General features: G+C 43.8%; 1 pseudogene; it reads right to left on the reverse strand.

Annotated features, from left to right (window-relative positions):
• Nucleotides 1-4,238: 4,238 nt before the first annotated feature.
• On the reverse strand, nt 4,239-4,679 carry LOC140622847 (prefoldin subunit 5-like; annotated as a pseudogene).
• Between the last annotated feature and the right edge of the window lie 9,715 nt (nt 4,680-14,394).

The following is a 14,394-nucleotide window of genomic DNA, read 5'->3' on the forward strand; positions in this document are numbered from 1 at the left end:
TTTCCAAATGAACTATTCTTATTGTTCTTACTTTTTAAAGGTTTATTATTTATTCGAGAGCATGTGCAACTACAAGGAGCAGGGGCAAGGCAGAGGGTGAGGGGAGAGAACCTTAAGCAGACTCCAGGGACTGATCCGCTAGGATGATCATGACCTGAGCCAAAGAGAGAGTCACTAACTGAGCCACCCAAGTACCCCCCTAGATGTTCTTATTTTGCTTTTCCTACCAGACTAGAAGCTTCTAACAACCTCAGTCTCATCTTTTCTTGTATGCCCTGGACTGGGCCATGGAATAGTATGTGCAAGGAAGCAGCAGGAGGAAGACAGTCTCCCGTTAAGTGGTCTCAAGAGGAGCCAGTCCTCTCTGTGAGAAAATGGAAGTTTCTTCCTGCCTGCCTCACAGAGTGTTATGAGAAGCAGATGAGGGGATGGATACACAACGAAAATATTTTAAAGCGATATGCAAAATAAAGCATTGCTCTAATCTTTTAAAACCAGACAGTAATGCTGAGGCTTCCTGCAGGGCTCCTCCCTGTGACTTCAGGACAGATACAACCTTCTCCAGCAAGGCGGAGGCAGATGAGACGAGCATACACACACACCAGCATCTCCAAACTGGAGGCTTGAGGTAACTTGTGCCTTCCACACTGAAGAAACTCCATTGTCCAGCCAGTCCCTGCAACTAGAACTGTGATGCTGCTCTGGCCACACCATGTCACTGTGCAAACAGCACCTCAAGGATGCACCCCCCCCCACCCCCGGTTAGTTATGATACCTTACTTTGTTTTGTTTTTGTTTTTTGTTTTTTAAGATTTTATTTATTTATTCATGGGAGACAAAGAGGGAGGGAGCCAGAGAAATAGGCAGAGGGAGAAGCAGGCTCCCTGCAGGGAGCCGGATGTGGGACTTCATCCCAGGACCCCGGGACCACGCCTTGAGCCAAAGGCAGACACTCAACCACTGAGCCACCCAGGCATCCCGATACCTTACTTTGGGTCTTTGAAGAGTGAAGGGAGAGAAAGCAACTCCAGGAACTCACTTCTGTTTCCTCAGTGTCTGAATCAGCACCATTGTGGGGAAAGTGCCCTCACAGTCCAGAACTGCTGCCCCCAGCCCTCCCTGGGGTCCCACACCAGCAAGTGCTGGGTGCCTCTCCTTTCACAGGGCCCCCCACAAGATCCCTTTCCCATCCAACCTTTCTAAGGGCAGCACTGGAGGGTCTCCAGAACACATAGGAATTCAAATTACACTCCCTTTCCAAGACAGATGGGTTGCTATCTAGGGGAGCCCCTTCCCTGTCAATAAAGCAGACTCTTTGTTTCCTCAAGGGTATTTTACCTCCTGTGGTGACACAGGAGACTTTCTGATCCTTTCTCTCTCTCTCTTTAAAAATATATGTAGTCAGGAATTTATTAGGAGGTATTTATTTATTTGGGGCATTTGTTAAAAGTTCTTAAATTCCAGTTAGTTACGGCACCTGGCTCAATTGGTTAAGCATCTGACTCTTGGTTTTGGCTCAGATCATGATCTCAGGGTCCTGGGATCAAGCCCTGTGTCAAGGCTCCACACTCAGCAAGGAGTCTACTTGAGGATTCTCTCCCTCTCCCTCTTCCTCTGTCCCTCCACTTGTCCATTCTCTCTCTAAAATAATCTTAAAGGAAGCCTGGGTTGCTCAGTGGTTTAGCCTCTGCCTGCAGCTCAGGGCAAGATTCTGGGGTCCTGGGATCGAGTCCCTTGTCTGGGTCCCTGCGGGGAGCCTGCTTCTCCCTCTGCTTGTGTCTCTGCCTCTCTCTCTCTCTCTCTCTCTCTAGGTGTGTGTGTCTCTTATGAATAAATAAAATCTTTAAAAAGCAATCTTTAAAAAATTCCAATTAGCATACAGTGTAATATCAGTTTCAGCTGTACAAATAGTGATTCAACACTTCCATGATACATCACCTGGTGCTCATCAGAAGTGTACCCCTTAATCCCTCCCTATTACCTACTTAACCCATCCTTCCAGCCCTCCTCCCCTCCCCTCCCCTGGTAACCATCAGTACTCTATAGTTAAGAGTCTGTTTCTTGGTTTGCCTTTCTCTCATTTGCCCTCTTTTTTTCCCCCTTTGCTCATTTGTTTTGTTTCTTAAATTCCACATACGGTGGAATTTGTCTTTCTCTGACTTATTTCACTTAGCATAATACAATCTAGGTCCATCCATTTTGTTGCAAATGGCAAGATTTTATTCTTTTTTTTTAATGATTGAAAAATACTCGTGTGTGTACACCACATCTTCTTTATCCATTCATCTGTCCATGGACACAGGCTATTTCCATAATTTGGCTATTGCAAATAATGCTGCAGTAAACATGGGGGTGCATGTGTCCCTTTGAATCAGTATTTTTGGGTTCTTTGGGTATATACCTAGTATTGTGATTGCTGGATCATAGGTAGTTCCATTTTTAACTTTTTGAGGAACCTCCATTCCGTCTTCCACGGTGGCTGCACCAGTTTGCATTCCCACCAATAGTGCACGAGGGTTCTGCTTTCTCCACGTCCTCTGCAGCACCTGTTGTGTTTTGCGTTGCTGATTTTAGTCATTCTGACAGGTGTGAGATGATCTCTCATTGTAGTTTTGATTTTCACTTTCCTATTGATGACTGATGTTGAGCATTTTTTTATGTGTCTGTTGACCATCTGGATGTCTTTGGAGAAATATCTGTTGATTTCTTCTGCCCATTTTATAATTGGATTATTTGTTTTTTGGGTGTTTTTATTTTTTTAAGATCTTATTTATTTCAGAGAGTGAGAGCTCATGAGCAGGGGGAGGGGCAGAGGAAGAAGCAGACTCTCCCCTGAGCAGGGAGCAGGGAGCTCCATGTGGGGCTTGATCCTAGGACCCTGGGATCATGGCCTGAGCTGAAGGCAGCTGCTTAACCGACTGAGGCATGCAAGGTACTCTGGGTGTTGAGTTTTAGATGTCCTTTATGTATTCTGGATACTAAGCCTTTATCAGATATGTCATTTGCAAATATCTACTTCCATTCAGCAGATTGCCTTTAGTTTTGTTTGAGTGTTTCCTTTGCTGTGCAGAAGCTTTTTATTTTTATGTTTCCCAATGGATTATTTTTGCTTTTGTTTCCCTGGCCTCAGGAGACATATCTAGAAAAAAGTTGGTGCAGCTGATGTCAGAGAAATTACTGCCTGTGCTTTCTTCAAGGACCTTTATTTATCATTTCAAGTCTCACATTTAGGTCTTTAATCCATGTTGAGTTTAGTTTTGTGTATGGGGAAAGAGAATAGTCTAGTTTCATTCTTCTGCATGTGGCTGTCCAGTTTTCCCAGCACCATTTGTTGAAGGGACTGTTTTTTTCCCATTGGATATTCTTTCCTACTTTGCCAAAGCTTAATTGACCATATAATTGTGGGTTCATTTCTGGGTTTTCTATTCTGTTCCATGGATTTATGTGTCTATTTTTGTGCCAGTACCATACTGTTTTGATCGCTACAGCTTTGTAATATAACTTGAAGTCTGAACCTGTGATGCCTCTGGCTTTGCTTTTCTTTTTCAGGATTGCTTTGGCTATTCAGGGTCATTTGTGGTTCCAAACAAATTTAGGATTGTTCTAGTTTCATGGAACATGCTGTTGGTATTTTGATAGGGATTGAATGAAATGTATAGACTGCTTTGAATAGTATAGGCATTTTATTTTATTTTTTATTTTTATTTTTTTAAGATTTTATTTATTCATGATAGAGAAAGAGGCAAAAAAAAAAAAAAGAAAGAAAGAAAGAAAAAGAAAAAGAAAAAGAGAGAGGCAGAGACACAGGCAGAGGGAGAAGCAGGCTCCCTGCAGGGAGCCCGACGTGGGACTCGATCCTGGGTCTCCAGGATGGCACTCTGGGCCAAAGGCAGGCGCTAAACCAATGCGCCACCCAGGGATCCCAGTATAACCATTTTAATAATATTTATTTTTCCTATCCATGAGCATAGAATGTCTTTCCATTTCTTTGGGTCTTCAGATTCTTTCATCAGTGTTTCATAGTTTTCAGAGTACTGGTCTTTCACCTCTTTGGTTAGGTTTATTTCTAGTTTCATTTATTATTGTTGTTGTTGTTGCCATTTTGCCCAGCTTGCACACTTATTAGCATTAAACACTAGACCTTTCTCTTCCCTGATCCCAGGAAGCCACGCCCACAAAGTCCCAGGTTTCTGAAGCCCTGAAGCAGAGTCCCTCTGCCCAATTTCTGAAACAGGCTCTCAGGCCTTGGGAGTAGCCTGATTTGCTCGCAGTGCTGTGAGCTGCTGAATCTTCTGGCTCATGATCTCCACGACAGCCTGTTTCATGGCTTGCTTCTCCTACAGAGCTGGCTAGATTTTCTCCATTTGCTTGGTGAGGAAATCTGTCTTCCTCTCGAAAAAGTTCTTGGCATCCTCGGATATCTTTTCTACATAGTAGTCTATTCCCACAACAATGAGTACATGTTCCACATCATGTAGCTTCCCAGGGACATACAGAGAACCCGTCAGTGGGATGAGTAATTCTTTCCCCAGCACATTCGGACAGTTTCTGGCTTCCACATGGTCTGTACCCTTGACCTGAGCAATGGACATGGACAAGAACTAAACTTCCTGGCTCAGCTGGTTCTCGAGCATCTATAGCTTTGGCAAGTTCAGCTTCATCTTAACTAACTGCTCCATGTTGGGAAGGAGGACTATCTTATTATTGTAAGTGGGATTGGTTCCTTAATTTCTCTTTCTGCTGCTTCATTAGTAGTGTATAGAAATGCAACAGAGAGGCACCTGGGTGGTACAGTCAGTTGGGTATCTGACTCTTGGTTTCAGGTCAAGTCTAATCTCAGGGTCATGAGATCAAGTCCCATGTTGGGTCCTGCACTCAGCATGGAGTCTGCTTGAGTTTCTCTCTCCCTCTTCCTCTGCCCCTCCCACTGCCTGCTCTCCTTCTCTGAAATAAATATTTTTTAAAAAAGAAATACAGTAGATTTCTGTATAGCGATTTTGTATTCTGTGATTTTATTTTATTTTTAAATATTTTATTTATTTATTCATGAGAGACAGAGAGAGAGAGGCAGAGAGAGAAGCAGGCTCCTCAAAAGGAGTCCGATGTGGGACTCAATTCCGGGTCCTGGGATCACACCCTGAGCCAAAGGCACATGCTCAATCACTGAGCCACCCGGGCATCCCATGCAATTTTATTGAATTTGTTAATCAATTGTAGTGGGTTTTTTTTTGGTGGAGTCCTTCAGGTTTTCTACATGTAGTATCATGTCATATGTAAATAGTGAAAGTTTTACTTCTTCCTGCCAATTTGAATGTCTATTACTGCTTTTTGTTGTCTGATTGCTGTGGCTAGGACTTCTGGTACTCTGTTGAGTAAAAGTGGTGATAATGGACATCCCTGTCTTGTTCCTGACCATGGAGGAAAGCTCTCAGTTTTTCCCCATTTAGAATGATGTCAGCTGTGGCTTTTTCATATATGGCCTTTATTATGTTGAGGTATGTTCACTTCAAACCTACTTTTTTTTTTTTAATTTTTTAAATTTATTTATGATAGTCACAGAGAGAGAGAGAGGCGCAGAGACACAGGCAGAGGGAGAAGCAGGCTCCATACACCGGGAGCCCGATGTGGGATTCGATCCCGGGTCTCCAGGATCACGCCCTGGGCCAAAGGCAGGCGCCAAACCTCTGCGCCACCCAGGGATCCCTCAAACCTACTTTGTTGAGGGTTTTTACCACAAATGGTTGTTCTACTTGTCAAATGCTTTTTCTGGGTCTTTTAAATGATCATATGGTTCTCTTTTTTTGTTTTTTTAAGATTTATTTATTTGAGAAAGTGCATGCACAAGTGGGGGGATGGGCAGAAGGAGACCAGCAGACTTTCGTGTATTGGGAGTTTTTTGATTTCTGATTCAATTTCTTTGCTGGTTATTGGTCTGTTCAAATTTTCCATTTTAGCCTTGGTAAATTCCTATGTTTTTAGGAATTCATCCATTTCTTCTACATGGTGCAATTTGTTGACATATAGTTTCATGATCTCTTATAATTGTTTGTGTTTCTGTAGTGTTGGCTGTTATTTCTCCTCTCCCATTTATGATTTTACTTATTTGGGTCCTTTCTCTTTTCTTTTTGATGAGTCTAGCTTAATGTTTATCAATTTTATTAATTTTTTCAAAGAACAGTCTCCTGGTTTCATTGATCTATTTTTTCTTGTTGTGTATGTATGTAATCTCTGCGCCCAACATGGGTCTCAAACTTATTACCCAAGATCAAGAGTTGCCTGCTCTACCAACTAAGCCAGCCAGGCTCCCCTGTTTCTAATGTTTTTGTAGTTTCTATACCATTTATTTCTACTCTAATCTTTATTATTTTGTTCCTTCTTCTGGCTTTAGGCTTTGTTCATTGTTCTTTTCCTAGCTCTTTAGGCATAAGCTTAAGTTGTTAATGTGAGATTTCTCTTCCCTCACAGAACCACTTTTGTGGGGCACCTGGGTGGCTCAGTCAGTTAAGCATCCAACTCTTTATTTTGGCTCAGGCCATGATCTCGGGCTTATGAGATGGAGCCCCATGTTGGAGTCTTCACTAAACACAGAGCCTGCTTGGGATTCCCTCCCTTTCCCTCTGTCCCTCTTTCCACCCTCCCCCCCACTCGCTCATATGCCCCCCTCTCTCTCTCAAAAAAAGAAAAGAACCACTTTTGCTGCATCACAAGGGTTTATTTGTGTTTTCATTTTCATTTGTCTTCATGTTGTTTTTCTTCTTTTATTTTCTGGTTGACTCATTCATTGTTTAGTAGCATGTTACTTAACCTCTATGTATTTGTAGTCTTTCTAGATTTTTCTTGTATTTGACACCTAGTTTCCTAGCATTGTGGTCAGAAAAGGTGCATGGTAGGACTTGGGTTTTCTTGAATTTGTTGAGGCCTGTCTTGTGGCCTAATATGTGATCTATTCTGGAGAATGGTCCATGTGCACTGAAAAGAATGTATATTCTGCTTTTTAAGGATGAAATGTTCTGAATATAGCTGTTAAATCATCTGGACCATTTAGAGCCATTGTTTCCTTGTTGTTTTACTGTTTAGATAATCTGTCCATTGATGTATGTGGGGTGTTAAAGTCCCCTACTATTATTATATAATTACTGATTAGTTCCTTTATGTTTATTATTAATTATGTTCTGTTTTTGGGTGTTCCCATGTTAGGTGCATAAATATTCACAACTGTGGGGCATCTGGGTGGCTCAGATGGTTAAGTGTCTGCTTTTGGTTCAGGTCATGATTTCAGAGTCCTGGGATTGAGCCCTGCATCGGGCTTCCTGCTCAGAAGGGAGTCTGCTTCTCCCTCTTCCTCTGCCCCTGCTGTCTCTCTCTTGCTCTGTCTCTCAAATAAATAAATAATATCTTTAAATAAATAAACAAATAAATAGATATTTACAATTGTTATATTTTCTTGTTGGATTGTCCTACTTATTATTATATAGTGATCTTCTTTGTTTCTTATTACAGCCTTTGTTTTAAAGTTTATTTTGTCCGATACAAGTATTGCTACTCCAGCTTTCTTTTGACATTTGAATGGTAGACATTTCTCCATCTCCTCACTTTCAACCCATAGGTCTCTTACGTCTAAAATGACTCTTAAAAAAAAAATAAAATAAAATGACTCTTGTAGGCAGCATATAAATGGGTATTGTTGTTTTTTTTAATATATTTTTTTAATTTTTTATTTATTTATGATAGTCACAGAGAGAGAGAGAGAGAGAGAGAGAGAGAGAGAGAGAGGCAGAGACATAGGCAGAGGGAGAAGCAGGCTCCATGCACCGGGAGCCCGACGTGGGATTCGATCCCAGGTCTCCAGGATTGTGCCCTGGGCCAGAGAGGCAGAGACATAGGCAGAGGGAGAAGCAGGCTCCATGCACCGGGAGCCCGACGTGGGATTCGATCCCAGGTCTCCAGGATTGTGCCCTGGGCCAAAGGCAGGCGCCAAACCGCTGCGCCACCCAGGGATCCCAGGTATTGTTGTTTTTTAAATCCATTCTGACACTCTGCGTCTTTTGATTGGAGCATTTAGTCTATTTACATTAAAAATAATTATCGATTGGGACACTTGGATGGCTCAGTTGGTTAAGCATCTGCCTTTGGCTCAGGTCATGACCCTGGGGGTCCTGGGATCAAGCCCCAAGTTGGGTTCCCTGCTCAGTGGGAAGTCTGCTTCTCCTTCTCCCTTCCTGCTTGTGCTCTCTCTTGCTTACTCTCTCTCAAATAAATAAAAAAATTTTAAAAAGTAACTATTGATTTTAAAATGGTAATTATTGATAAGGTATGTATTATTGCCATTTTATTGTTTTGTGGTTGTTTCTGGAGATGTTTTTCTTTGTTTCTGATCTTTTTTTCTTTATTTTTTTCATGGTTTGCTGGTTTTCTTTAGTGATATATTTGGATTTCTTTCTCTTTATTCTTTGCATATGTATTTGTAGTTTTTGTGGTTACCATTAGGTTTGTATATAAAATCTTCTGCATATAGCAGTCTATATTAAGTTGATGGTTGTTTAAGATTGAATCCTTTCTTTACTCCTGTCATCCTCATGTTTTAGGTATATGGTATAATATTTTACATCCTTTTAATTTTTTTGTTTTTAAAGATTTTATTCATTTATTCATGAGAGATACAGAGAGAGAGGCAGAAACACAGGCAGCAGGAGAAGCAGGCTCCCCACAGGGAGCCCGATGTGGAACTCAATCCCAGGACCCTGAGATCATGCCCTGAGCCAAAGGTAGACGCCAAACCACTGAGCCACCCAGGCATGGGTGTAGGGACACCCAGGATGTAGGGACATCCTTTTTAAAAGTGAGTTCCTTGGGGATCCCTGGGTGGCTCAGTGGTTTGGTGCCTGCCTTTGGCCCAGGGCATGGTCCCAGAGTCCCAGGATCGAGTCCCACATCGGGCTCCTTGCATGGAGCCTGCTTCTCCCTCTGCCTGTGTCTCTACTTCTCTCTCTCTCTCTCTCTCTCTGTTTCTCTCATGAATAAATGAATAAAATCTTTAAAAAAAAGTGAGTTCCTTGACTGTTTTTCTTATAGAAATATTCATTTTTACTGCTTTTGTGTTTCCTACCTTCATACTGTCACTTTTGGTCTTTCTTTTACACTCAGAGTCCCTGTTAGCATTTCTTGCAGGGCTGTTTTCATGGTCATGAAGTCCTTTAATTTTTTATTTATCTGTGAAACTCTTTATTTCTCCTTCTATTTTGAATGTTAAACTTGCTGGATACTGTATTCTTGGCTGCAGGTTTTTCCCACTCAGCACTTTGAATATATTATGCCAGTCCCTTCTGGCTTGAAGAGTTTCTGCTGAAAAACCTTTTTCCTTATGGGTTTTTCCCTTTTAAGTAACTGTCTTCTTTTATCTTGTTGTTTTAGGATTTTTTCCTTATCACTGTATTTTGCCGGTGTAATGATAATATGTCTTGGTATGGGTTTGATTTTTGTTGATTTTGATGGGAGTTCTCTGTGCCTCCTTGATCTGGGTATCTGTTTCCTTCCTCAGGTTAGGGAATTTTTCAGCTATTATTTTTTCAAATAAATTTTCTGCCTCTTTTTCTCTCTCTCCTTCTTCTTGGGCTCCTATAATACAAATGTTGTTATGTTTGATGGAGTCACTGAGTTCCTTAAGTCTATTCTTGTGTCCCATAATTCTCTCTCTTTTGTTCAGCTTCATTATTTTCCATTATTTTGTCTTTTTTGTCACTAATGCATTCTTCTGTTTCTTCCTGCCTGCTGTTCATTGCACCAAGCCTATTTCCAATCTTGTTAATTACATTTTTCATCTCTGATTGAGTTTTGTTTGGTTTTTTACCTCTTGTATCTCTGTAGTAAGGATTTCACTGATATCCTCTATTCTTTTCTCAAGCTCAGTGGGTAACCTCATGATTGTTGCTTTAAATCTTCATTAGGCATGTTACTTATATTTGTCTTACTTAGATCTCTGCCTGTGGCCTTATCTTGTCCTTTCACTTGGGATAAGTTCTTCTACTGTGGTGTTTTGTTTAAGTCTCTGCCTTCTTCTGAGTGTTAGAAAAGCTAGTTATGTCTTCTGCTCCTAAAAGTAATGGCTTTATGAAGAAGAGGTCATGTAGTGTCCAGGGCCTAGCACTTCAGGGAGTGTGTCTAGTGTGTGCTGCATTCAATCTGTTGTATTTTGGCTACTCTTTCCTTCAGCCAGTTATATGCTGAGGCTCTACTTGCCTACAGTGAACAGTGTTTGGTCCCTGGCCTGAATGTGGTGGGTTTTAAGTAGGTATGCTCTGATCTGCTTGTGAAATGAGACCCATCACCACCTCTACCAGAACTGAGGCCCTGCAGAATGCTCTTATCTGGAAATGTGGTGTAGGCAGGAGTTTGTGCTGGTCTTCTGGGGAAGGGGCCTGCTGTGCTGGGACTGAGGCAAGCCTGACTGAAAAGGGCAGTCCTGCTAGAGCACAAGGGATGGGACTTGGTGTAAGCAAGTTAGGCAACCAGTGTCTTTGCTGCTTCCTACAGGTGACTCTGAGTTTATGCTGGGGTTGGGGGTGGGTGGGGAGGAAATGGTGCCAGCCAGCCAGCTCCTTGGTTCTTGGTCTTTCTCTGTGAACGCTGCCTTTCAGGGGCATGCTCCAAAAAGAGCAAATAATCTCTCCACTGTGTGCCCCCGCTGCCCGCCACCCCCCCCCCACCCCCGCCTTTCTTCAGATTGCTGTTTCCACAATGCATACTCTCAGGGTTTTGCTGCCCCCACACTGGAGCCCAGCCCAGCCTGCCAATACTTCTAAAAACTTTGAGCCCTGCTGTGGTGAGAAATCACAAAATTCAACTCTTTTTGTTTTCCATGCCAATGGCTATGGGTAAACATTCTCCTTGTGTGTTTCCCTGTGTGCTCCTCCCCCCCACCTCCTCAACCATGGTCCCCTCGCCTCCGCAGCACCACGTGTGTGCACTTCTACCTTCTTCAATGTGGCCTCTTCTCTCCCCTTAGTTGTGGGGTTTGTCCTGTCAGTCTTTGGGTTGATTTCTGGGGTATTTACGATGATTTGATAGTTACCTATTTATGTTCATGGGATGAGGCAAGCCTAGGGTCCTCCTCCTCTGCTGCCATCATCCCTCCTGTGTGATCTTTCCTTTTGATGAAGGGGCTAAAAAGCACTCAAGTTCAGTCTCCCATGGCTTCTGTCACACTGTCATCTTTTTTTTAACATTTTATTTATTCATGAGAGACACACAAAGAGAGGTAGAAATATAGACAGAAGGAGAAGCAGGCTCCTCACAGGGAGCCTGATGTGGGACTCGATCCCAGACCCTGGGATCATGCCCTGAGCCAAAGGCGGATGCTCAACCACCAAGCCACCAGGAGTCCCTGTCGTCCTTTATCCATCTATTCCACAAACATTGTCAAGACTTTCATCAAAAACGCAATTAAAAAAAAATAATAATAAATAATAAAAAATTAAAAAATGCAATTTAATATTTTTTCATAAATTCCACATATTAAGAGTTTTGCCCACTGCATTTATCAAATAAGAATTTATTCATTTCCTATTTGTAATTAATTAAAAACATATTTGACCACAAGTCAGAGTTCTGATCAGCACAAGGAGATTAGAGTAATTTCCCAGAGTAGGCCTAATGCTGGTCCAAGTTGGGGAGGGCCACGGGGAAGGGTACAGCCATGGACTTGTGACTAGGGCTCACGCTTGCAAGAGCACCTGGCTCTAGGGGTCTCAAGCAGATTGCCACTGGCAAAATACAAAGTCAGAGAGTCAGGTGGCAAGAAACAAGAAAGAAATTTGTTTGAATGAGGTCAACACTGGGAAGATCCAGACTAGTGTCTCAAAGACTGTCTCCAAAGTACTGAAAATACTTGTAGGTTTATATAAAGAGAATGTGAGACAAAAGTTGGTGGGTCCCTGCAGGTGGGCAGTAAAGGTCAGGTGGATCATTGTCTTGGCATCAGTCACTGGGAAGGCCTTGTTGCCTCAGGGCAGTCCCTATTGCTTGAGGGGGTAGTTTCGGTTCCATCAAGGGATGCTTTGCCTGCTGGGTCTTTTGCCTGAGTTAAAAGATAAACTGGAAAGAAATCAATTAGAAAGTACAGACTAGAGATGCCTGCGTGGCTCCGCGGTTGAGCATCTGCCTTCAGCTCAGGGCGTGATCCCCGGATCGGGTGGGGAGGGAGTCTCACATTGGGCTCCTCCTGGGGAGCCTGCTTCTCCTTCTGCCTGTGTTTCTGCCTCTCTCTGTGTGTCTCTTGTGGATAAATAAATCTTTAAAAAAATTAATTAAAAAAAGAAAGTACAGACTGAGGTCAGAATCGTGTAATTGAAATCCTCTGTCACACGTGAAGCAGCTCCCAGCTCCAAGACTGCCTTCTCTTTGCTGTGTCCTCAGGCCCAGCCTGGAAACCATTGGCCTCTCAGTTGCACACTTAGGGGCAGAAGTCTGGGCAGTGGGGTTGTGGCCAGGGTGTGCAACTGGGTGGGGTGGGGTGGGTTGTCATCCCAGCTGGGAGACCTCCTCCAGTCTTGAGTGCCCTCTCCAGGGCTTGATTTCCCTCCCCATCAGTCAGGGGATGGCCTGAGTGAGATAATCTCCAGACTTCCCTCCAGGCTCTGACCTTTTATGATGTAAACCCTGGGCTCTATCCTGGACTCAGAGACTGGAGGTAAGAATGTGACAGAAATGAATAGCACAGCGGGTGATCAGAACCGCCCCCACCTTCAGCTGCGCTGCTGGGCCCACTAGGTCTGTCTGAGACACTGCTCCCTGTGGGGATGAAAGACAACGTTGGGCCAAAGCAGGGCTGCCTGGTCACACCAAGGTGGCCAGGTTGGACATGCTGGCATGCCCCATACACATGGGCGCTCATACAGTGCACACGCATGCACGTGAACATGCATGCACAACATGCGTGTGCCCATTCCTCTACATGAGCATGTGTATGCACACATGCACTCATCCCAAGTGCTGTATGCTACACGGCACCCGCAAGTTTGCACACCTGTCCACTTCTCCACCCTAGGTCACCAGCTACCATTTCTGGGGGTCTGTCTGTGAGGCTCGGTATGGGGCATTGTTGGCCCAGATGTGTCAGCGTCTCTGGGTGGGCTGAGCCCACTGCAGCCTGCTTTTCAGGAGCAGACATCAGGCAAGGGGTGCGGGCTTTCCTCTGTAAACGTGCTGCTTGGGGTCTCCACTGCTGCTTCCCATCTGTTAATATCTCACGAATCTTAATTGTGCCCCCGTATCTGCCACAGGATGACGGAGGCCAGCAAAAAAGGGGGCTCGCGTTGCTGACCGGTAGGAAAAGGGGAGCGAGGGAGTGGGAAGGGTGGGTGAATGGACAGCCGGCAGATGATAGGAGCTGATTCCATATTGGCCCACCAGGGGGAGAACTTGGAACATTCACATCTGCATCCCTTCTTTTACCGGGCATCTCCGGGGCTCTAGAGATGTTTCCTGAAAGGATAAACAGATGCCTAACTAGATGAGGGAGATAAGGAAACAGAGAGGAAGGAAGGAGGGAAGCAGGTGGAGGAGGGGAGATGAATAAGCCTAAACTAGTGGGGACAGGGTGGGGGGAACTTTTCTTTTTCCATGGTAACTAAAAAGAACTGGACCAACAGTGTTGGGCCTGTGAGGACATTAAATTGTGGGCATGGCATTTCTTTTCCTTCCTATTTCCTCTTGAGATGAAATCTGTCCCTGTTATGCTGTGACCCTGGGCGATCTCTCTGAGCCTCAGTTTTCCCATCTTAAAACTGGGCTTTCTTTCCCTCAAAGCGTCACCAAGAGATTCAAATGAAATAATGGGATAAGGATAGTGCTTTGGAAAACAAACTGCCTAATTGGAGGGATGACAAGCCCACGTGAAAGCTGAAAGTGCGGCACAGTGGTTACCATTCAGGCTCTGGAGTCCCACTGCCTGAGTTCCCATCCCAAATTTTTCACTGACCAGCTGTGTGACCTCAGGTAAGTTACTTAACTTCTCTGTGCTGCAGTTGCTCCATCCGTGAAGCAAGTGTGATGATAACATTATCTACCTCATGGGTTTAGTGCTACATGTGTTGGCACAGGTGCTCGGCCCTAGTCTGTGCCACACAAGGGAGATGATTACAGTGTACATTACTACAATCAGCCACTGGCCCACTCTGTTGATCTGACTCAAAACAAAAGAAAAACGAGAATCTCAGTTAAAAGAGCTGTAGGAATGTGAAGAGAGACAGTGGTTTATTTTTAATTTAAAAATTTCCCAAATGTGGGACACCTGGGTGGCTCAGCGGTTGGGCGTCTGCCTCTGGCTCAGGGCATGATCCTGGAGTACTGGGATCGAGTCCCACGTCGGGCTCCCTGCATGGAGCCTGCTTCTCCCTC

Source organism: Canis lupus, chromosome 32 (assembly GCF_048164855.1).
Source record: "Canis lupus baileyi chromosome 32, mCanLup2.hap1, whole genome shotgun sequence".
NCBI classification, from domain to species: Eukaryota; Metazoa; Chordata; class Mammalia; order Carnivora; family Canidae; genus Canis; species Canis lupus.